This window comes from Triticum aestivum, chromosome 6D, assembly GCF_018294505.1.
Source record: "Triticum aestivum cultivar Chinese Spring chromosome 6D, IWGSC CS RefSeq v2.1, whole genome shotgun sequence".
NCBI classification, from domain to species: Eukaryota; Viridiplantae; Streptophyta; class Magnoliopsida; order Poales; family Poaceae; genus Triticum; species Triticum aestivum.
The window spans coordinates 244,102,875-244,128,893 of record NC_057811.1 but is presented as its reverse complement, the minus strand read 5'-3'; the positions used below and the strand labels follow the sequence as shown (position 1 = coordinate 244,128,893).

At 45.0% G+C, this 26,019-nt stretch overlaps 1 long non-coding RNA gene across 1 annotated transcript; it reads left to right on the top strand.

Moving 5' to 3' along the window:
- The first annotated feature begins 2,093 nt into the window (after positions 1-2,093).
- Positions 2,094-5,197, top strand: LOC123141459 (uncharacterized). Its single transcript, XR_006470302.1, has 3 exons — positions 2,094-2,643; positions 4,453-4,565; positions 4,640-5,197. It is a non-coding gene; the product is annotated as an uncharacterized lncRNA (long non-coding RNA).
- The last annotated feature ends 20,822 nt before the right edge of the window (positions 5,198-26,019 follow it).

Sequence of the window (26,019 nt, the reverse complement as noted above, 5' to 3'; positions counted from 1 at the left end):
GACAGAAGAAGTGGAGTTTGATCGACAAGAGATAGAAGAATTGATCGGAAAGAAGAAGTCCAGGAAGAGAAAGAGCATGTATCCCCAGAACAACCCAATTTCTGCAGAAAAGGACATGAGTCATATCACTTGTTACAGGTGCAAGGATTTAGGTCATTATGCTAGCAAATGCCCAGCAAGGAAACCAAGAAACCAAGGAACCAAGATAGACACCAGGAAGCCCCTGGATTTGTCTGATGTCATTTGTTTACGTTGCAAGGAAGTGGGGCATTTTGCCAGAGAATGTTCAGACCCGAGGAAAGCTTGAGCAGAGTAGTTGAGATCTTGATATTGTAATAAAGCATGTAATAAATGTGGAGCACACTTTTATTTTCATTGGGGATGTTGAGTTGAGTTATGAAATGAGAATTGTAATAGTTCGTGAAGCAATATAAGTTGATGTGTCTGGAATCCCATATGAGGTGTCATGACTTGTTTGTTGATTGTGAGTGCCTCTCTCACTATCTCACTCAGACTTAAACCTTGAACCCATGGACAAGCTGCCCCAAACCTTTCTAAAAAAAACCACATTTCACCCAAGGAAATACATACGGTATCCGGAGTACCCCTTCTATCTTATACCTGCAGATGACAACCCTTTACGAGTCTTTTCTCAAGGGCACGGAAACGATCATGACCCTGACTAGTGATCAGGTTTACCCAAAGATCCTAAAGGACAAGATGAAGCATATTCATCTTGAAGGAGATGTAGTCTACAAGGGTTATCGTTTCATGGAGAATGGAATTGAAATTTGGTACGTGGAGGTACACCTCCATCGTGTGAAGGGAATTTGCCCAAAGACTATGGGTCAATACTTTTTCATTTCTCGAGTACCCCGAGCAACATTCTCCGACTCTGTTCGTGAAGCTGCTATGGAAACCATACGTCAGATTGGAGAAATACTTGAAGCCAGACTTCGTTATACTCAGGAATACCTGAGGGAGGTGCATGCAGAGATGATGGAGATGAAGCTCATGGCCACCATGATGAATGGATTTTCAAGGAGACCCCCCAAACCTAACCTTCTTTCTAGCCTCTCCGAATATCGAGGACGAGATTCATTTTAAGGGTGGTAGTTTGTAACATCCCAAAATTCTAAATTTTGGAATGTTATATTAAATAAATAATTATGATTGTTTGTTTGATTGTTGTGTGATTGATTGTGTGAAATTGAGTGAAAATTTTAAACCTTTTGAAAGTTGAATGAGAGGGAATAAAAGGACTTTCCCAAAACTATCATCTTGCATTTTAATCTCCATGAATTCAAAGTCATCTCATCACAAGACCCTAGAGTGAAGATAATATGACTTCTTCCATTTAAAGAAATAAAAAGGGATTTGAAAATGATTTGAATTCCATTTGAAATATGTCAAATTTAGAAACTTTAAGCAACTCAATGAGTTCATAAGGGAAGATAAAATGACTTCTTCAAATTCGAAGAAAGAGAGTTGGAAGTTTCAAAGGAATAATTTGGAAGTCACTTTGAAGTTATTTGAAACTCATTTTCCATTTGAAGTTGTTTGAGATTCCAAATTCAAATCCAATTGGGAGTTTATTGGGTTTCTATTCAAATTATTTTTCTCCTAAAAATAAATAAATGGAAATAAGGGTAAAATTATTCCCTTCAATAGAAAAATAGGAGAAAATAAATTTGAAAACACTTTGCTATTTAAAAAATGACTTTTATTGATTTTAAATGCAACAATAGCACTGTTTGACTTTTATGAATTTTTTTTGTGGAATTTAGTTGAACCTGAAAAATAGTTCATCTTATTCTTTGGATTTTTCTGAACATTTTGGTATATAATATGCCTATGTAAAGTTCATTTATTTTCCTCTGTTGTAGTTTTTTGTTTTGTTTAAAAAACACACGCACTGCCTCGACCGAAACTGGGTTCGGCCCAGGAGCGAACCGCACGGCCCAGCCGGCCTTTTGGCCGCAGCCTGCTCCCGCGCCCGAGACCCTCCGCGCCGGTCGACCGCCCCGCGACCCGTCTCGCTCGCTACCCGCCGCCACCACTGACTGGTGGACCCCGCTCCTCATCGCCTCCAATCTCCCGCCGAGCCACATGGGACAGAGCAGCGAGCGCGCTCGTCTGCAACCGCCGGCGAGGCCTCTCGGGATAATGCTTATCCCGCAGCCCCGCACTCCCTCTCTACGCCTATAAAAGGCCCCTGGCCTCCTCTTTCTTCCTCGCTGTCTCGCACAACTCCAGGCCGCTCATAGCTGTCGCCCCGTTCATTTGCATCTCGCCGGCCGAGCCAACTCCGCCGGAGAAATACGTCTCCAGTGACCACACCCTTGCCTCCAAACTTCTTCATTTGGATACGTGTAACCATGCGCATCTTGTTGACATCTACTCACTGTGTAGGTCTCGCTGGAGCCGCCGTCCCGACGACCTACGTCCTCGCCGGAGCACGGAGCCACCGTCCCCGCGCAACATGACCCCGACGTCCCCGACGCAAGCCGCCTCCACCACAGGACAGCCCTCGACACGCCGGTCCCGTTCGTCTTCTCCCCCACCGCCGAGGACCACCGCAATCGCCGTCCCGTCCGCCGCCTGACGCTAGCGCCGCCGTCCCTGTTCGTCATCGTTGTCACAGTAAGCGAACCTCCTGCTCGTTCATCTAGTCTTTTTATTTGGTATTAGATCGGTTAACCGCGGTTCGTTTAAACCGACGTTTTTAGTTAAACCGATTGTTGGTTTTCTTTAGTTAGCCGTAGATTTGTCTTTTATTATGTTAATAGTCGGACATCCGTCGTTTGGCCTAAGCCGCGAACGCTGCTCAGCCACCCGCAAGCCGCCACGTGGCCAGGGACCTGATCGCTATGTTTTCTTCATTGTTTAGTTCCTTTTATCACATATTAGTCCCTGAACTTCGAGTAGTCACAACTTTTTAACCGTAGATCCAAATTAGATGAAACCAGCGGCAAATTCTTTGTCATGATTAGATCCATCCAGTGGAGTCATTTTTGTAAAATTTTGTCGGATTCAAATTTGGAATTATTCAGATTTGAATTCAAACTTCAAATGGTCATATCTCCTAAACCGTAGCTCAGTTTGAGTTGATTCTTTTTGCACTTTGTCACCGTGGCCCAACCCTATCACTTGGACCATTCTCACAATATTTTTCACACATTAGGATCTGTCCATTAATATTTTTACTAGTATGCCTATTATGCACTATAGTTCACATCACTTTTTGAACCCATGTCATATGTTGTTTTGCACTTGGAATATTTTTGTGATAATTAAGTATGTTGTTTTTTCATTTGGATTTTTCGAGCTTTAATGTTGCATGTTATTTGGTTCTCCCAAATGGTTTCTTATGTGAATGCAATGTTTGACTTTATAGATTTTCATCGGAGAGTGACGAATAGTTCTATTAAGTAAAATTCTGAGAGCGATATAATCTTCATCAACTATTAGATGGCAAGTTCACATTTGACCATTCTTCAATTACCTATGTTTTATTTATGCACTTAGTCCTTTGCGGTTGGATTGCATGGTAGGAATTTATGCCGAATGGCTATGCTTTGCACCCAGTAGTTCATTGAGGTAGGTCTGAACCTTACCACATTGTCACCACCGTTTTACATTATACTGCTTCGCTAAAGTAGACGTGGATTGGGGAGTGATCATTATAAAGTATGAGTGACAATGTAGTAAACAAGACCTAAGATAATTAATGAACTACCTGGGCGGAAACTGGTTTGAATGGTGGCGAAGTACAGTGGGGCACGCATGGGAAATCCATGGTGGCGCACCACTAGTGGTCCGTCCGCTCAGGAACAAAGGGATCGAACGTGTTTTCATGTCTAGAAGCTTCCGTGTGCAGCCACAAGCCAATATGGGCTCTGGCTTAGTTGAGTAGATAGTGTGACCTCTTCCGGGATAGGCTAGCAGATGTAGAGTGAGTAGGTGTACCGGCCTATCCATGGGTTAAGGGGGAATACTTTCGAAATACTATGTCTCGGTCATCCTGTTCTCAAATGCAAGGAAGTGCGGGAACTTCAAGGGAGGCGATCGAGTCTTGTGGGGAAAAGTACGCAAACCTCTGCAGAGTGTTAAAACCTAATTGATTAGCCGTGTCCCCGGTTACGGACAACTTGAGCATCTAGTAGTGGAAATGTCGGGAGATCTCATCACCCTTAATTTAAACAGTTGGGTTTTAAATGAAACTTTGGGAATGGATTGAGTTGGGTTTGCCAACTCATCCTATGCTATCTTGTAGTAGTAGAATAAAATCTTTTATTCTAGGGAAAAACTAGCTTTATGCAAAAAAAAAACTAAACTTAGAGCTTTCCACCAGCCAAATTACATGTACAAATAGGTTTGTTATTCTTATGATGTGACTTGCCAGTACATTCAATGTACTGACCTACAGGGCTACAACGTCTTATGTTGCAGGAATTTCTACGACGAGTAAGAGTTACGTTGTAGGGTTACGGTCTACACTCAACTTGACGTTGGCGTTGATGGGACTCCACACCCGTTCGATTATTTCCGCTGAGACCTATGAGGTATACATCAGTTTTATGTTATTTATACATGTGATTGCACTTTGATATATACATTGATGTACTGTGTGTGCCAGCATACCGATCCAGGGATGGCACAGATACACAGATGCTTGATCGGTTGAGGTCGGCTCGCTACATGCTGCCTAAATTGGATACATTTATTTTTCTTACAAATGAATGGCCCAAGAAGGACAAGAAGGATGAACATTGGAGCATGATCAAGCATGGAGAGGATGGCACGCGCAAGTGGAACAAGAACGGAGTTTTCGGTGGATTTTTCAGCACTTTGAAGCCACCATGATGACATACGAGGACATGGACGAAATATAGAACATGGCCTTTCATAAATTTCGTCCATTGCTTAATATAGATGTTGCGCCACCTTATTTTTGGGCCAGGCCCATGTAATTTTGAAATATACTTAATAGGCTATTTTTGGAGCCCGTATTAATAGGGAAAATGACTTAGGACAGAATTTAGTCCCACCTTACGAAGGGTGGACGAAATTCCCCTCTGTATCCCTATAAATACAACCCTTAGGGTGTCGTTTTAGACTTGGGTTTTGTTTAGATTAAAGTTCGCCATACTGCAATGCGTGTACTTCTTTTGTGTCCAATGACCAGGCGAAGACGTTTTAGAACCCTGCTTTGATCAATAAAGCTTTCCTCTTAAATTCGCAATATCCCGATTGCAATCTTAGTTTCTTGCTTGTTCTTATTTGCATGCAGGAAATAGACCCTCATGGTCAGGTTGATCATGCTCTGGCGTGGTCAATAACCTCTCGGAGTTGGTTTAGCGACTGCTAGGGCGTGACGTCCTCGCACGTTCGTAGTCGCAGCATCAAAGTCGACTTCCACCAAAACGATAACTACCATCTCACCGAACGATGGGACAACTTTGCTCCTATCAAGTGGTATCAGATATCCAGGTTGCTTGGTGAGATTTTTCTAGTTTTTCGTAGTCTATATCACATCTGTTTTCATACCTAGTCCATGAAAAAGCCAAAAACAATTAGGGCTAGTTCATCATATTCGAACCAATATGAGCCTTTACATAATATTTTCAGTGTTTTGCTTTGTTGAATTTGTGGCGGCATCGTGTGTCAAGTTGCTGGTCTTAGCGTCTAGCCCTTTCGTGTTTCGAGTTCTATTCACAGGTTGTCATGCCGCCACCGCACCATCTTCATTGTCGCTGCCATATACCACCATCGCATATCCGCCGTCAATCCGAGTCCATATGCACCACCACATATCCTCCACCATCATGCCAATTTGAGTCCATATAGACCACCATATATCCACCGCAATCTGATTCCATATACACCACCACAAATCCGATGCCATCACGCCAACCGAGTCCACCTTCAACACATACCTGCCACTAGTCTAAGTTCCACCAGATTCATCTGCGCCACCAGTCCGAGTTCCACGAGATAACATCTCTGCCAGCAATACTAGTCTAAGTTGCTTATCCCCCTTCCTATTGTTGATTTCCAGATCATGCCATAGTGTGTGTCATGGTTAAGCTGGACTCCCAACTTTGGTGTCTCCCGCAGAAGAGAAATAGTTCCAAACTAAAAAACGAAGTGTGGAAAATTCTGGCTAGGCAGCTTTTAGACCATTTGTAAAAAATGGAAAAAAAATTGTTGCTGAGCAAAAAAGAAGGAAAAAGTGAAAAAAAACGTTGAAAAAAAGGTGAAAACAAGAGCGTAAAAAGAAGAGATTCAGATGTGCTTCTTCCTTGTTTACGTGCAGCGCTATGGTTTTGTTAGTATTCTAGGCTCGCGTCTCTAGTACAGTCTAGCCTAAGACCAGCATAGTACCGTCGCTGAGTGTTTATTCAACTTTCATTGGTGCAAAGACGTGCTATACAAAAAAATTTACCCCCTTCCCGCTACAGAGTTTTAAACCGTCGCCTTGCATGTGTGTGCAATAGGGCGTCCTTCCCACATGATCCAGAAACCGTCGGTGATAGGTCCTCCGGTCACACACGCGGGGCAAAAAGAGCTCGTGTGCAATCGGGCAAGCCATCGAAGACAATTATAAAAATCCCAATCGTTTCAGTTCATATGTACATCCCACACAGTGAATCCTAGAAAAATGTTCTTGTTCATATGTATATCACACACAATTTTTATGTGGAAATGTTTGTGCAAGGTGGCCTAACACAAACATTTGTCGGGCGGAAGTCGTGTGTGATTGTTCATTGAACTAACACGCCTAGTTTCTAGAAACCATGTGGGTTGTTTGAGTTCATCTCCGATGGTGTTGTCTGAGAAACCGTCTGCAATAGAAAACCACAATAAGCAAGCTAATTGGCCTATTATTGATAATCCATTTAATAATCAAACTGACATTTGATATCAAACACACCATATATTTCATATCTGTATTACGGCAACCAGGATTTCATATTTGAAATACATCAGAGTACACCATCAGATAGTTTTAGCACTCAGTTACACCATATAGGCACACCACTACACAACAGCACCAAGTTTCACATGCAACATCTAAAACTTTTGGAAAGTAGCATCATACACAGTAAATAGACAGATGAAACTCATCTGGAAAACTACTGAAGCAGAAGGTGAATATTGAACCTTCAGTGATGTTGAGTGTCCTAGCAATTTTAGGCTAGTGGCTATGGATAATTGCCCGCCCAACCTTCGTCCTCTTGAGGAAAACTTCAATATTGTATCGTGGGTTTTCAATGAATACCTTCCTTACCTCTTGACCATGCAGGTGGTTTGAGAGGTAATCATCAGTGAACTGCTTTGGAAAGGACTGAAAACAAAGATATGCATAAATATTTGTTCTAAATTTGAAATGGCATAAATGAAAAAAAAAACAAGGTAAAAGAGTTAGTACCATCCTATAGTCGACTAATGTCTTCTTCATTGTGCAAACAAAGATCTTGTTGTTATTCATCCCTAGTTTCTTTATCCTTACAATCATTCTGAGTTTCTTGACTTGACTGATATTCATGGACATCACATTTCCCCATATGCAAAATGGGTCGAACAGTGGGTCTAAACCTTTGACAGTAGGACCTACATGTCCAAGACCATATTGTTAAAAACCTAAATATTAGAATGATTCCTGCAATTGCACAATGATGTGTTATTAGCCAAAGGATCATGCATGTGCAGACCTCGATGGTAAATCTTGGTGCCTCCCATTGTTTCCCTGCGACACATATAAAGCAGATATTCATCAGGTTAAGTGAGAGTTCGCATACTATTAGTAGAATATGTTAATAAAAATAAACAAATTACATATCCATTAGAGTAATTCGAGCCACATGGAAAAGTCAGTTAACCAAACTAAGCATGCATAACAACTTGGAAGTATAGCAATCATATATGGTTCTCATGTCTTTAGTACAGGCCAATTCGATATATTTCTCACATGCATAACAATAAAAATTTGTACCCACAACAAATGAACATCACATTGCAGAATTCAACCAAACAGTTAATTGGACACCACAAAAAATGAACCGAGTAGTTAACTGAGCACCACATTGAAGAGTATAAAATATACTAGAAGATCGTACAGTTAACCAAGACAAGCATGCTTAAGAACTACTAGGAAATATAGCAATAGTATATGTTTCTCATGTATAGAGTACATCCAAATTTGATTTTATTTCTCACATGCATAATAATACAAATTTGTACCCACAAAAATTGAACATCACACTTAAGAATTGAACCAACACAACAAATGAACCAAACTGTTAACTGAAAATTGCATTTCAGAAGATTAGATTGCATATTATTATTACCGAGGACAATGCACTAGAAGGAACCGGAGGTGGCCTCGAGAAAACACCACAAAATATCGTTTAAAGCAGACAACCGTGTGGTGGCGTCCACGCACGAAGCATCAATGGTGGCCTCGACGAGGTGCTCCTCGAAGATTTGTTGGTCGGCACGCATGGCGTCCATCGTGACCTCATCCATGCATGCGGGCGCGATTTGCTTCTCCGCTGACAGATTCTCCTTGAGTTGCTGGCTATAATGCGTGCACCATAGCTATGGGCGACGCTTATTTGGAGGATGGGGCAGTGATTTGGGTAGAAGGTGTCGCGACAGCGTTCGGGGCATGTGGGATGGAGATGGAGGTTGAGGATGGGGTGGGGTGCGGATTACGTGACTATATCGACGAGGTCGCGCAACGGGATGGAGTGTCACCGGTGAGGAGGAGGCACTGCAAAGCAAGCAGTAAAGGTTTGAACTTGGAAAGAAAGCTTGAAACTATAAAAAAATGTGGCTTTTGGTGGGGGAGGGCGCGGGGAGCTAGATATTTCCGCGGTTGTTGAAAATTTTGTCTTAGTGCAACTAAAAACTGGCGCGCAAGTGTGGTTGACGCGCGGGTGGTGGAGTGTAGCCAATGAAGCTTCTAGAGTAAGCCATACATGAGGGTGCCCCAAGATACTTTATACTCCATCACACACGATTCTCGCAAATAAACTATTTGTGGTGCACTTGATTTATTTAATTCTGATTAGAAAGACAAAATGGGGTTACGGCGGAAATTGATGTCTACTACACAACCTTCTTCTTGTAGACGTTGTTGGGCCTCCAAGTGCAGAGGTTCGTAGGACAGTAGCAAATTTCCCTCAAGTGGATGACCTAAGGTTTATCAATCTGTGGGAGGTGTAGGATGAAGATGGTCTCTCTCAAACAACCCTGCAGCCAAATAGCAAAGAGTCTCTTGTGTCCCCAACACACCCAATACAATGGTAAATTGTATAGGTGCACTAGTTCGGCGAAGAGATGGTGATACAGGTGCAATATGGATGGTAGGTATAGGTTTTTGTAATCTGGAAATATAAAAACAGCAAGGTAACTAATGATAAAAGTGAGCGAAAACAGTATTGCAATGCTTCGATACAAGGCCTAGGGTTCATACTTTCACTAGTGCAAGTTCTCTCAACAAGGATAACATAATTAGATCATATAACTATCCCTCAACATGCAACAAAGAGTCACTCCAAAGTTAGTAATAGCGAAGAACAAACGAAGAGATTATTGTAGGGTACGAAACCACCTCAAAGTTATTCTTTCCGATCAATCCATTGGGCTATTCCTATAAGTGTCACAAACAGCCCTAGAGTTCGTAGTAAAATAACACCTTAAGACACAAATCAACCAAAACCCTAATGTCACCTAGATACTCCAATGTCACCTCAAGTATCCGCGGGTATGATTATACGGTATGCATCACACAATCTCAGATTCATCTATTCAACCAACACAAAGAACTTCAAAGAGTGCCCCAAAGTTTCTACCGAAGAGTCAAGACGAAAACGTGTGCCAACCCCTATGCATAGATTCGCAAGGTCACGGAACCTGCAAGTTGATCACCAAAACATACATCAAGTGAATCAATAGAATACCCCATTCGCACCATAGGTATCCCACACAAGACATACATCAAGTGTTCTCAAATCCATAAAGACTCAATCCGGTAAGATAACTTCAAAGGGAAAACTCAATTCATCATAAGGAGATAGAGGGGGAGAAACATCATAAGATCCAACTATAGTAGCAAAGCTCGCGATACATCAAGATCGTGCCAAATCAAGAACACGAGAGAGAGAGATAGAGAGAGAGATAGAGAGAGAGAGAGAGATAGAGAGAGAGAGAGAGAGAGAGAGAGAGAGATCAAACACATAGCTACTGGTACATACCCTCAGCCCCGAGGGTGAACTACTCCCTCCTTGTCATGGAGGGCGCCGGGATGATGAAGATGGCCACCGGTGAGGGATCCACCCTCCGGCAGGGTGCCGGAACAGGGTCCCAATTGGTTTTTGTTGGCTACAGAGGCTTGCGGCGGCGGAACTCCCGATCTAGGTTATTTTTTGGAGGTTTGGGGATTTATAGGAGAGGTTGGCGTCGAGAACAAGTCAGGGGGGCCCACGGAGAGTCCACGAGGCACAGGGGCGCGCCCTCACCCTCGTGGGGCCCATGGGACTCCCCTCCGGTAACTCTTTGTTCCAGTATTTTTTATATTTTCCAGAAAAATCTCCGTTGATTTTCAGCGCATTCCGAGAACTTTTATTTCTGCACAAAAACAACACCACGGTAGTTCTACTGAAAACAGCGTCATTGCAGGTTAGTTCTAACCAAATCATACCAAAATCATGTAAAAAAATATTATAAATATGGCATGAATACATCAAAAAATTATAGATACGTTGGAGACGTATCAGCATCCCCAAGCTTAATTCCTGCTCATCCTCGAGTAGGTAAATGATAAAAACATAATTTCTTATGTGGAATGCTACCTAACATATTTATCAATGTAATCTTCTTTATTGTGGCAAGAATATTCAGATCCGAAAGTTCAAGACAAAATTTTAGTATTGACATAAAAATAATAATACTTCAAGCATACTAACAAAGCAATCATGTCTTCTCAAAATAACATGGCCAAAGAAAGCTATCCCTACAAAATCATATAGTCTATCTATGCTCTATCTTCATCACACAAAGTATTTAATCATGCACAACCCCGATGACAAGCCAAGCAATTGTTTCATACTTTAGTATTCTCAAACTTTTGCAACTTTCACGCAATACATGAGCGTGAGCCATGGACATGGCACTATAGGTGGAATAGAGTGGTGGTTGTGGAGAAGACAAAAAGGAGGAAGATGGTCTCACATCAACTAGGCATATTAATGGGCTATGGAGATGCCCCATCAATAGATATCAATGTGAGTGAGTAGGGATTGCCATGCAACGGATGCACTAGAGCTATAAATGTATGAAAGCTCAACAAAAGAAACTAAGTGGGTGTGCATCCAACTTGCTTGCTCACGAAGACCTAGGGCATTTTTAGGAAGCCCATTATTGGAATATACAAGCCAAGTTCTATAACGAAAATTTCCACTAGTATATGAAAGTGACAAAATAAGAGACTCTCTATCATGAAGATCATGGTGCTACTTTGAAGCACAAGTGTGGAAAAAGGATAGTAGCATTGCCCCTTCTCTCTTTTTCTCTCATTTTTTTTATATTTTTTTGTTTGGCCTCTTTTTTTTATATTTCCTCACACGGGACAATGTTCTAATAATGATGATCATCACACTTCTATTTATTTACAACTCAAGGATTACAACTCGATACTTAGAACAAAATATGACTCTATGTGAATGCCTCCGGCGGTGTACCGGGATGTGCAATGAATCAAGAGAGACATGTATGAAAGAATTATGAACGGTGGGTTTCCCACAAATACGATGTCAACTACATGATCATGCAAAGCAATATGACAATGATGGAGCGTGTCATAATAAACAGAACGGTGGAAGTTGCAGGGCAATATATCTCGGAATGGCTATGGAAATGCCATAATAGGTAGGTATGGTGGCTGTTTTGAGGAAGGTAATGGTGGGTGTTATGGTACCGGTGAAAGTTGCGCGGCACAAGAGAGGCTAGCAATGGTGGAAGGGTGAGAGTGCGTATAATCCATGGACTCAACAGTAGTCGTAAAGAACTCACATACTTATTGCAAAAATCTATTAGTTATTGAAACGAAGTACTACGCGCATACTCCTAGGGGGATAGATTGGTAGGAAAAGACCATCGCTCGTCCCCGACCGCCACTCATAAGGAAGACAATCAAAAAATAAATCATGCTCCGACTTCATCACATAACGGTTCACCATACGTGCATGCTACGGGAATCACAAACTTCAACACAAGTATCTCTCAAATTCACAACTACTCACTAACATGACTCTAATATTACCATCCGCATATCTCAAAACAATCATAAGGAATCAAACTTCACATAGTATTCAATGCACTTTATATGAAAGTTTTTATTATATCCATCTTGGATGCCCATCATATTAGGACTAAATTCATAACCAAAGCAAATTACCATGTTGTTCTAAAGACTCTCAAAATAATATAAGTGAAGCACTAGAGCAAACGACAAACTACTCCAAAAGATATAACTGAAGATCAATGAGTAGTTGAATAATTATGTAACTATGTGAAGACTCTCTAACATTTAAGAATTTCAGATCTTGGGATATTATTCAAACAGCAAGCAAAAAAAAAATGACGCTCCAAGCAAAACACATATCATGTGGTGAATAAAAATATAGCTCCAAGTAAAGTTACCGATGAACGAAGACGAAAGAGGGGATGCCTTCCGGGGCATCCCCAAGCTTAGGCTCTTGGTTGTCCTTGAATATTACCTTGGGGAGCCTTGGGCATCCCCAAGCTTAGGCTCTTGCCACACCTTATTCCATAGTCCATCGAATCTTTACCCAAAACTTGAAAACTTCACAACACAAAACTCAATAGAAAACTCGTAAGCTCCGTTAGTATAAGAAAATAAAACCACCACTTAGGTACTGTTGTGAACTCATTCTAAATTCATATTGGTGTAATATCTACTGTATTCCAACTTCTCTATGGTTCATACCCTCCGATACTACTCATAGATACATCAAAATAAGCAAACAACACATAGAAAACAGAATATGTCAAAAACAGAACAGTCTGTAGAAATCTGATTTGTTCGAATATTTATGGAACTTCCAAAATTCTGAAAAACTAGAACAACTTGGATAATTTTTGATCTTCTGCAAAAAATAATTAGCATTTTATCACGTTCTGGTGAATTTTAACAATTATTTTCATGAGCACAAAGTTTCTGTCTTTTTCAGCAAGATCAAATAACTATCACCCAAGAAGATCCTATTGGTTCTACTTGGCACAAACACTAATTAAAACATAAAACCACATATAACCAGAGGCTAGATAGATTATTTATTACTAAACAGGAGCAAAAAAGCAAAGAACAAAAATAAAATTGGGTTGCCTCCCAACAAGCGCTAAAGTTTAACGCCCCTAGCTAGGCATGATGATTTCAATGATGCTCACATAAAAGATAAGAATTGAAACGTAAAGAGAGCATCATGAAGAATATGACTAGCACATTTAAGTCTAACCCACTTCCTATGCATAGAGATTTTGTGAACAAACAATTTATGGGAACAAGAATCAACTAGCATAGGAAAGCAAAACAAGCATAACTTCAAGATTTTAAGCACATAGAGAGGAAACTTGATATTATTGCAATTCCTACAAGCATATATTCCTCCCTCATAACAATTTTCAGTAGCATCATGAATGAATTCAACAATATAACCATCACATAAAGCATTCTTTTCATGATCTACAAGCATAGAATTTTTATTACTCTCCACATAAGCAAATTTCTTCTCATGAATGGTAGTGGGAGCAAACTCAACAAAATAACTATCATGTGAGGCATAATCCAATTGAAAATTAAAATCATCTGACAAGTTTCATGGTTATCATTATTCTTTATAGCATACATGTCATCACAATAATCGTCATAGATAGGAGGCATGCTTTCATCATAGTAAATTTGCTCATCAAAACTTGGGGGACAAAAAATATCATCTTCATCAAACATAGCATCCCCAAGCTTGTGGCTTTGCATATCATTAGCATCATGGATATTCAAGGAATTCATACTAACAACATTGCAATCATGCTCATCATTCAAATATTTAGTGCCAAACATTTTAATGCATTCTTCTAACACTTGAGCACAATTACCGGAATCCTTATTTTCACGAAAGATATTAAAAAGATGAAGCATATGAGGCAACCTCAATTCCATTTCTTTGTAGTTTTCTTTTGTAGACTAAACTAGTGATAAAACAAGAAACAAAAAGATTCGATTGCAAGATCTCAAGATATATCTTCAAGCACTAACCTCCCCGGTAACGGCGCTAGAAAAGAGCTTAGTTGACGGGGTGTTAGTGCCGCTTACCTAGCCTCCCCGGCAACGGCGCTAGAAAAGAGCTTGATGTCTACTACACAACCTTCTTCTTGTAGACGTTGTTGGGCCTCCAAGTGCAGAGGTTTGTAGGACAGTAGCAAATTTCCCTCAAGTGGATGACCTAAGGTTTATCAATTCGTGGGAGGCATAGGATGAAGATGGTCTCTCTCAAACAACCCTGCAACCAAATAGCAAAGAGTCTCTTGTTTCCCCAACACACCCAATACAATGGTAAATTGTATAGGTGCACTAGTTCGGCGAAGAGATGGTGATACAGGTGCAATATGGATGGTGGATATAGGTTTTTGTAATCTTAAAATATAAAAACAGCAAGGTAACTAATGATAAAAGTGAGCGAAAACGGTATTGCAATCCTTCGAAACAAGGCCTAGGGTTCATACTTTAACTAGTGCAAGTTCTCTCAACAAGGATAACATAATTAGATCATATAACTATCCCTCAACATGCAACAAAGAGTCACTCCAAAGTCACTAATAGCGGAGAACAAACGAAGAGATTATTGTAGGGTACGAAACCACCTCAAAGTTATTCTTTCCGATCAATCCATTGGGCTATTCCTATAAGTGTCACAAACAGCCCTAGAGTTCGTAGTAAAATAACACCTTAATACACAAATCAACCAAAACCCTAATGTCACCTAGATACTCCAATGTCACCTCAAGTATTCGCGGGTATGACTATACGATATGCATCACACAATCTCAGATTCATCTATTCAACCAACACAAAGAACTTCAAAGAGTGCCCAAAGTTTCTACCGGAGAGTCAAGACGAAAACGTGTGCCAACCCCTATGCATAGATTCCCAAGGTCAAGGAACCTGCAAGTTGATCACCAAAACATACATTAAGTGAATCAATAGAATACCCCATTGTCACCAAAGGTATCCCAAGCAAGACATACATCAAGTGTTCTCAAATCCTTAAACACTCAATCCGATAAGATAACTTCAAAGGGAAAACTCAATTCATCACTAGGAGATAGAGGGGGAGAAACATTATAAGACCCAACTATAGTAGCTAAGCTCGCGATACATCAAGATCGTGCCAAATCAAGAACACGAGAGAGAGAGAGAGAGAGATCAAACACATAGCTACTGGTGCATACCCTCAGCCCCAAGAGTGAACTACTCCCTCCTCGTCATGGAGGGCACCGGGATGATGAAGATGGCCACCGGTGAGGGATCCCCCCTCCGGCAGGGTGCCGGAACAGGGTCCCGATTGGTTTTTGGTGGCTACAGAGGCTTGCGGCGGCGGAACTCCCGATCTAGGTTATTTTCTGGAGGTTTTGGGATTTATAGGAGAGGTTGGCGTCGAGAACAAGTCAGGGGGCCCCATGGAGAGTCCACGAGGCACAGGAGCGCGCCCTCCACCCTTGTGGGGCCCACGGGACTCCCCTCCGGTAACTCTTTGTTCCAGTATTTTTTATATTTTCCAGAAAAAATCTCCGTTGATTTTCAGCGCATTCCGAGAACTTTTATTTCTGCACAAAAACAACACCACGGTAGTTCTGCTGAAAACAGCGTCAGTCCGGGTTAGTTCTAACCAAATCATACCAAAATCATGTAAAAAATATTATAAATATGGCATGAATACATCAAAAATTATAGATACGTTGGAGACGTATCAGAAATGACGGGGATTGAATTGCTAGAACATGTATCTGAAGTGAACATGCAACTATAGGAGTGTCGTGTTAAAATTTGGAATTATTCAGGGTTTGTTTGGCCTTTTTTAGACACTAATTGAGTTTCTAGGCATTTAATGTGCATAATTCAAATTTGAACTAGAGGCACATGCTCTAGTAAACCAAAATGGGTTGAAAAATCATATATGTGTCTTCGGGTGAATGTTTAGGTCCCATGCAAGGAATGGGAATGAATTTCAAACATTTGGGCATCGTGGCTCGGCTGTAAACATTGACATACGTGGTTTTAAAATTCCTATAAATCCAAAACTCGTCTAAAAACCATGAAACTTGGCATGGTGTTATGACATGGCACCAACATGTTGTGGTAAAAAAATTGTCCGATTTGGGACAAGTTTTGGTATAAACTTGTTACAAACCGGAGCTTCTCTCAAGAAGCCTCATGGTTCCGAGAGGGAACGTGTCACCCATGTGTGCGAAACGACGTACGCTGCTTCTTCCTGCCTTGGTTTATTTTACACAAGCAACATGCAACTGTAGGAGTGTCATGTTACAATTTGGAATTATTCAGGGTTCGTTTGTCCTTTTAATACATTATTTGAGTTTCTAGGCATTTAATGTGCATAATTCAAATTTGAACGACACGCACATGCTCCAGTGCACAAAAATGGGTTGAAAAATCATATATAGGTATGTCCTTGGGTGAATGTTTAGGTCTGATGCAAGAAATGGGAATGAATTTCAAACATCTGGGCGTCGTGGCTCGGCCAAAAACATTGAGAAAGTTGGTTTTAAAATTCCTATAAATCCAAAACTCGCCTGAAAATCATAAAACTTGGCGTGGTGTCATGACATGGCACCAACATGTTGCGGTACAAAAATTATCTGACTTGGGACAAGTTTTGGTCTAAGCTTCTAACAAACCGTAGCTTCTCTCGAGAAGCCTCGTAGTTCCGAGAAAGAACGTGTCACCTTAGGGTGCGAAACAACATACGCTGCCTCTTCCCGCCTTGATTTTTTTACAGAGGCAACATGCAAGTATAGGAGTGTTGTGTTACAATTTGGGATTATTTAGGGTTCGTTTGGCCTTTATACATTATTTGAGTTCGTGCATAATTCAATTTTGAATTACAGGCACATGCTCAAGTGCACCAAAACGGCTTGAAAATCATATATGTGTGCTTGGGTGAATTTTTAGGTCCCATGCAAGAAATGGGAATGAATTTCAAACATTTGGGCGTCGTGGCTCGGCCGGGAAAATTGAGAAAAAATGGTTTTAAAATTCATGTAAATCCAAAACTCACATGAAAATCATAAAACTTGGCATGGTGTCATGACATGGCACCTATGTGCTGTGGTAGAAAATTTATCCGATTTGGGATAAGTTTTGGTATAAGCTTCTTACAAACCGTAGCTTCTCTCAAGAAGCCTCATGGTTCTGAGAGGGAACGTGTGACCTCTGTGTGCCAAATGACATACACTGCCTCTTCCCGCTTTGATTTATTTTACAGAGGCAACATGCAACTATAGGAGTGTCATGTTACAATTGGGAATTATTCAGGGTTCATTTGGCATTTTCATAAATTATTTGAGTTTCTAGGCATTTAATGTGCATCATTCAGATTTTACCTACAGGCACATGCTTCAGTGCACCAAAATGGGTTGAAAATCATATATGCATCTTTGGGTGCATGTTTAGGTCCCATGCGAGAAATGGGAATGAATTTCAAACATCTAGGTGTCGTGGCTCAGCCGGAAAATTGAGAAACTTGTTTTTCAAATTCCTGTAAATCCAAAACTCGCCTAAAAATCATGAAACTTGGCGTGGTGACATGACATGGCACCAACATGTTGTGGTAAAAAAATATCCGATTTGGGACAAGTTTTGGTATAATTAAGCTTCTTACAAACCCTAGCTTCACTAAGAAATATCATAGCTTCAAGAGGCAACATGTCACCTCTGGATGTGAAACGACATACGCTGCCTCTTCTCGCCTTGATTTATTTCACAGAGGCAACATGCAACCACAGGAGTGTCGTGTTAAAATATGGAATTATTCAGGGTTCGTTTGGCCTTTTATACATCATTTTAGTTTCTAGGCATTTAATGTGCATAATTCAAATTTGAACTACACGCACATGCTCCATTATACCAAAATGGGTTGAAAAATAATATATGTGTCCTTGGGTGAATGTCTAGGTCCCGTGCAAGAAATGGGAATGAATTTCAAACATCTGGGCATAGTGACTCGGCCGAAAAAATTGTGAAACTTGGTTTCAGAATTCCCGTGAATCCAAAACTCGTTTGAAAATCATGAAACTTGGCATGGTGTCATGACGTGGCACAAACATGTTGCGGTAAAAACATTTTCCAATTTGGGACAAGTTTTGTTATAAGCTTCTTACAAACCATAGCTTCTGTCAAGAAGCCTCATGGTTCCGAGAGGGAACATGTCACCTCGGTGTGCGAAACGACATACGCTGCCTCTTCCCACCTTGATTTTTTTACAGAGGCAACATGCAACTATAGGAGTGTCGTGTTACAATTTGGAATTATTTAGCGTTTGTTTGGCCTTTTTATGCATTATTTGAATTTATAGGCATTTAATGTGCATAATTCAAATTTAAACTACAGGCACATGCTCCAGTGCACCAAAACGGGTTGAAAAATCATATATGTTTCCTTGGGTGAATGTTTAGGTCCCATGTAAGAAATGGGAATGAATTTCAAACATCTCGGTGTCTCGCTCGGCCGGAAACATTGAGAAATTTGTTTTTAAAATTGTTGTAAATCCAAAACTCGCGTGAAAATCATGAAACTGGGCATGGTGTCATGACATGGCACCAATGTGTTGTGGTAAAAAAATTATTCGATTAGGGACAAGCTTTGGTATAAGCTTCTTACAAACCGTAGCTTCTCTCAAGAAGCCTCATGGTTCCGAGAGGGAATGTGTCACCTCTGTGTGCAAAATGACATAAGTTGGCACTTCCTGCCTTGATTTATTTTATAGAGGCAACATGCAACTATAGGAGTGTCGTGCTAAAATATGAAATTATTCAGGGTTCGTTTGGCCTTTTTATGCATTATTTGAGTTTTCTAGGCATTTTGGAACAAATAGATGCCACGTTATTATCGCAAACTGTTGTATTATTCCAACCGTCGGCGTTCCACTAACCATTTACTACCGCGGGAAGCTGTTTGATTAGACGGGACACATGCGAGTTATCCACTATGCAGGCTCGATGAGACGCGTGCGAGCAGTCCGCCATGCAAGATCACCGGGAAGCGAGCCCTTTGACCTGCCAGCGAGCAGCGCCAAAATTTATTGATGATTTTGGTGTCGGCTGATGTCGGAATCAGGGCTCCTCAGACCCAAAGAAAGGTTCAAACGCTGGTGTGTGCACGAAGAACTTCGCCACGCTACTGCTTGCCGCTCACTATCTCACGGTGATGCTCCGTCGTGCTCAAGCGAGATGGAAGGGGAATGGGGCATGGAGATTTACCCAGGTTCGGGCCACCTTGTGGTGTAAAACCCTACTCCTGCTTTGTGGTGGATTGCCTCGCGAGGAGGATGAGGATGAACTAGTACAAGGAAGAGCCGCCTCTGGAGGGATCAAGGAGTGAATGGATTGGGTCCGATCGGGCCTTCTCTATGGTGGAGTCTAGCCTATATTTATACCGGCCCCGGTCTTCTTCCCTCGTCGCTTAGGTGGGAAGGGATACCACAACGGCCAAATTCGAAGGGGGACAGGAGTACACCCTATCCTGACTAAAGGTGGTCTTTGTCTGCAAAGCTTCTGGTCGTGACGTGCTGGTGGGCTCGGTGATGACCTCCGTCCTGCCGAGCCCGTGGTCTTAGTCTTGTTGCATCGAAGAGGTTAGCTTTGGGGATCCCTTGGGAACCCACGTGTTGGCTTTGTCCTTCTAGCACCAAAGAGGAAACTGTCCTCGCCTGCGCCCGCTAGCGGCCTCCTGGCTCCGGTCATCATGGCTCACGTCATAGTGCCTTGCGAGGTGGGTGTGAGCCTAGAGATGTCCGCTCCTCAGGAGGCAGCCTCGAGAGGTCTCTCCTTAGGAGGTCTTGATGTAGTTCGCCTCACGAGGCGAGGGGCCTCGCGAGGGTCTTGCTCATGAAGTCTCGATGTTGGGACGCGTCGGGCCATTGGTGAAGCCACGCGTTGGGCCGTAGGCAGACGGGTCTGGGTACCCCGGTCCAAGAACCCCGACAATAGCCCCCGGGCCTGCGGCACGCTCGGCCTTGCTTAGCAGAGAAGGCAAAGAAGGGAGGGCGAAGTGATGTCGGCCCCAACCTCCTGCAGGCTAGGCTTAACGTGTGGCGCACGACAGGGCATGGACGCCCCCACTTCCCCACGACGCCTCGGCAACCTCTCCGGCTGACAAAAAGCCTGGTGCATGTCGCGGGGCCATCATTGATTTCCTTGTGCCCCCGTCTCCCGGCTCCTTCTTGAGCAAGATTGCCTCTTTCCTCATTGTGGCTGAATCGATCTCTCCTCCTGTAACTCCATGGCCCCTACGAGAAAGAAGGGCACGGCGGCGATGGAGTCTCAAGCGGGGCCGGAGCCAGCCCTAGGCCGATCAACATTGCTCAATCGCGAGGGGCTCGACAAGATTCACCCGATGATCGCGTCGAGCTCTAACGAATGGAAAGGGACAAGGGTCTGGCCTGCTTATCGTCCCCGAGCAAAACTGGAGGCCACCGTAGTCGCCCTCCACTTGCCTGCGATCTTCTCCAGCTTGCTCCCCCCATTCTCCGACTTCTTCAACGTCGTGCTCATGCACTACTAGGTGCACGCACTGCATCTAGACCCAAAGTCCATCCTCCTTATGTCGACCTTCGCCTTCCTGTGCGGGGCCTTTGTGGGTGTAACTCCCTCAGTGGATCTGCTCCGCCACTTCTTCTTGCGGTCGACCGCCACCGACCAATGCTCCGGATGCGTGTCACTCCAAGCCGTGGCCTCGAAGGCGGGCGATGGCATCGACATGGGGATCAATCATGAAGCCGAGGGCTTCCGGCGGCACTGGGTGTATGTGGATGCGGCTCAATCCATCCCTCTTCTGCAGATCCCCACATTTCCGACGGTGGTAAGCTCCGGATGGGCACATGAGAGGCTCACTGACCCGAGGCTGAAGCAGGTCATGGTGAGGATGGCCGGCTTGAGGGAGGCAGGAGTGACGAGGGCGATGGTGGTGAAGGAATTTCTCCGTCGGCACATCGCTCCCCTTCTGTGCCATTCTCACCCCATGTGAGCCTTGATCGGTTCAGAAGATATGATGCGCCTCCGGTTAGGCCGCCTGTCCCCCGATACGCTGGACAAGATATCCCGAGTCCTGGCTGGTGGAGTGCCATGCAAGCTCCCCGAGAAAGGGCATCCCCTGTACAACTACACCAACAGGGTGGCCCTCGCGGAGAGGATGCCGCGCTTTGACCAGTGGGGGCTGGTCCCCGAGGACCGGGTGCCTCTGGACAATCCCTTCTTGGCAGTTTCAGGCCCTGACGGCTCCGTGGTTGAGCGCCCTTGGTGACGGCAAAGGGGCGTGCCAAATCGCCCACTGCGTAGCGGCCCGCCCATGCGCTTACGGACGACGGTGGCGTCGTCCCGCCCAGGGGCGCGGCCACCGCCTCAAACATGGGGAGCCACGCGCCGAACTCAAGGGTGCCAACTCCCAGGCCTCGCCCCTCTCGGAGCAGGGGGTGGCCGGAAGACTGCGTCGACTCGCCATTGCGGGCCCTGAAGAGGAGGAAGTGGGTCGCCACAGACGAGGAAGTGCCCTGCTCTCCCTGATTCTTGCCCGGCAAGCTTCTCCAAGTCCTTGCTTCTCAGGTCTTCTTCGGGCGAAGAAACGAGGGCGCCTCCGCCGCCACCTCCTAGGGATGCGGGGCGAGCGGCGGCGGCGCGTTCCTTGGGCCTTGCGGCCGAGTCCATGCGCTCGGTGACAGTTGCAACTTCCTTGAGGCGACCTCTAGCGGGCCTCCGCGCTGCATCCCCGAAGCCCTCCATCGAGACCGGCATCAAGCTTGCGAGGGCGATGCCACCGCTCATCCCGTCGACTCCTGCCGGTGGCCGGATCCACTGCGGGTCGACGGCTCCCACGGGTAGGGTGTCGATCCCGCGCAAGGCTACGCCTCGGGCAGGGGAATCGGATAGGGGATCAGCCTGCCCCCGGTCCCCGGCAAGCACGGCCGGACCTTCCCGTGCCTCCACCGCGGACGGGAGCGCGGGAGAGGCCTAGGCCGGGCATTGGAGCTCGCAAGCACCTGTGGCATCGTCAGGCACGGCCTTCTCCGGGATGCGAGGGGCGCACTAAACCGGCTCGAAACGGAGCTTCGCGACGTCGACTCATGTCTTGAGGCCGAGCACTTGCTCCTAGCGCACGGGTGGCACCAGCTTGAAGTCGCCATCAGCCTCAGTCGCCTGCAGCACGAGTCTGCTCGCTCGAAGGACGAGATGTCCTCCGTCGTAGCGAAAGAGGCCCACGACCGCGCCTTCAAGGAGGCCGAGGCCGCGGAAATCCGCAAGCGTCAGCTCCTGGACTCAATCGTCGTCCTGGAGCGGAAGGGCCGTCGGCGCGAGAATTGAGGCTCCGCACTCTTGAAGATGCATTGGCGCTAGTGGCGTTCGAGCAAAGCCTGGAGCACGATCGGCTAGAGGTGATGGAGCGCCAAGTAATAGCCGCCGAAGCTTCACTTGCCCAGCGCGAAGAAGAGGTTAGTGCCTCCCTGGCCTCCTGGGAGGCGAAGATTCAAGCGGAGATCGAAGAGGGGATCGCGAGGGCCCGCCGGGCACTCGTCAAGGACCACCACCAAAAGCTGAAGCTTCAGGAGACCCATTTCTGCGCTTGGCGTGGAGAATTGAAGGACGAGATCGACAGCCTCAAGAAGAAGCTAGCCGAGGCAAACAAGCTCTAGAAGACCGCACTGGACGCCCAAGCCGCGGCCGAAGCTGAGTTGGCATCCCTTTATCAGCAAGTGGGGGATGTCACTTCCCTCATGGAGCGGGCAGCTGACGAGGCGAACCGGGCTCAGGGGCTGTAGCACACGCGCTCCGAGATGTTCTGAACCTCGAGCGGAGGGCTCGCCGTGCCCTGAACTCCATCTGCAAGGAGAGCGTCTCCAGCCCACTCGTGCCCGATGACATAGGCTACGTCGCCTTCTTCACCAGGATCGTGGAGCGGCTTGAGGGAGGCACGAAGAAGGTGGGAAAGCTCGTGGAAGAGGAAATCCGCGACCTCCTTGCGCAGGCGTCGATGCGCATCTTTAGTCATCTCCTTCGTTCTGACCCCGACTTCGACTTCGAGGCCGTGATAGCCCCCGTGCCTAGGGTGATTCCGACGCCCTGGGGGAGAGGGTGGAGGACCATGTGGATGCTCTTATTGTGCGGTTTGCCCCTGACAGCCACGAAGACCAACACGAAGCCGAGGGGCATGGGATTGACGACAACGATGATAACGACATGTCTCCTTAGGCCGCCTTCCTTCTGTTTACCTTTTAACACTTGTGTATGGCCCCGCGGGGATGTAAAGGGTGTAGACGGAAACTACTTAATGATGTACCGAACCGTATTTGTGCCTTCCTAGGCTGCTTTTCCTTTATGCTTATTCTGTGTTCATAGCCCCGAGCAAGGGTTGATCGTCACTAGTATGTCGGGTCGCGGTGCCCGGGCAAGGCCAAGAGATGAGCACCCCTGAGGAGAGAGGACGAGGGCAACACACGCCTGCTGGCTCGCTCATGAGTGCCGCGCGAGGGCTTAGATACCAGAGTCCTGGTGAGGTGGTGTGCACAGGGGTAGACCCGCGGCCGTTGCTGCCTGGGTCCTTAATGCCATTGGGGCTGGCCCAAGTGCAAGCACCATGCCGAGCCCCCGCTCGTGGGACGCTCAGGAGGGGGACATCGGGCAGTCGTTGCTGCTTTTTTGAAAGAAATCCAAGAAAGGAAACACTGCAAGGAAAAAAACACCAACCCTTCTCTGAGCAAATACACAAAAACTTCGAGCTTCATTCAGGGAAATCACAAACTCGGTTTACAAGCAAAAAAAGGGACAAGTTGCCGCGTCCGGCGCCTACACTAGTCTTCCCACCAGCGCGGAGCATGGGGCCTCCACTTGGGCGTGGGCATAGTCGTTGTTCGACCGTCCGCCAGCGCGGAGCATGGGGCTTCCAGTTGGGCGTGGGTTGGAGCTCCCGCGAGGCCGTGGAACGGCGCATCGGAAGACTCCGGGGCGTGTACAGGCCCACTCATTATTATGTGAGAGTGTCACGGGTAGAACTTGCGGAGGTGCTGGATATTCCAGGCGTTCTGCACGGGGACCCCGTCCTCCGTCTCCAGGTGCGCAGCGCCTGGCCTGGAGACTGGGCAACCCTGGACGGGCCTTCCGACATGGGCGAGAGCTTCTGGAGGCCCTCCCTAGAGAGGACCCGCCTCAGGACGAGGTCTTCAAACTCGAGATTCCGGGGCGGATGTTGCGGCTATGGTAGCGCCGTAAGGCCTGGTGATACCTCGCGGCGCGGAGGGAGGCCTGGCGGTGGGCCTCCTCGCCAAGCACAAGATCAGTTCCCCGCGAGGCACCCTGGCGTGCCTCGTCGAATGCCAAGACTCGTGGGGAACCATGCTTGATCTCAGATGAGAGGACCGCCTCGGCCCCTAATGTCGCTTGAACTACGTCGGTATTTCCCCAAAGAGGAAGGGATGATGCAGCACAGCTATGGTAGGTATTTCCCTCAGTTATGAAACCAAGATATCAATCCAGTAGGAGAATCAAGCAACAATATGTAAATGGTACCTGGCAAAGAACAAATACTTGCAACCCAACGCGTAAGAGGGGTTGTCAATCCCTCCACGGTAAAAAGATAGATAAATTTGTGGTAGATTAGATAAATAGCTCTCGATAAAACGCGAAATAAAATAAGTAATAAAAAAGTGTAGCAAGGTATTTTTTGAGTTTTTAGAATAATAGATCTCAAAATAAAAGCAAATAAAAATAGATCTCAAAGCAAATATGATAAAGAATAGACCCGGAGGCCGTAGATTTTACTAGTGGCTTCTCTCAAGAAATAGCACACAATTGGTAAACAAATTACTGTTGGGTAATTGATAGAAAATTGAATAGTTATGACGATATCCAAGGCAATGATCAATATATAGGCATCACGTCCAAGATTAGTAGACCAACTCCTGCCTGCATCTACTACTATTACTCCACACATCGACCGCTATCCAGCATGCATCTAGTGTATTCAGTTCATGGAGAAACAGAGTAATGCAATAAGTACGATGACATGATGTAGACGAGGTCTATTCATGTAGGAATAGCCCCCATCTTGTTATCCTTAATAGCAACGATATATGTGTGTCTTGTTGCCCCTTCTGTCACTGGAAAAGAACACCGCACGATCGAACCCATCACAAAGCACCTCTTCCCATAGCAAGAAAAATCAATCTAGTTGGCCTAACTAAACCAAAGATTCAAAGAAGAAATACGAGGCTATAAATAATCATGCATATAAGAGATCAAAAGAAGACTCAAATAATACTCATGGATATAAATCTGATCATAAACTCAAAGTACATCGGATCCCAACAAACACACCGCAAAAAGAGTTACATCAAATACATCTCGAAGAGACCATTGTATTGAGAATCAAAAAAAGAGGAAGCCATCTAGCTACTGCCTACGGACCCATAGGTCAATGATGAACTACTCACGCATCAATGAGGATGATGAACCCCTTCATGATAGTGTTTAGATTGGATCTCGTGTTTCTGGAACTTACGGCTGGAATTGCGTTTCGTTGACTCTCCTAGGGTTTCTGGAATATTTGGGGGTTTATAGGGCGAAGAGGCAGTGTGGGAGGCCACCGAGGTGGGCACAACCCACCTGGGCGCGCCTGGGCTCACCCTGGTGGGTTGTGCTCCCCTCGGAGCC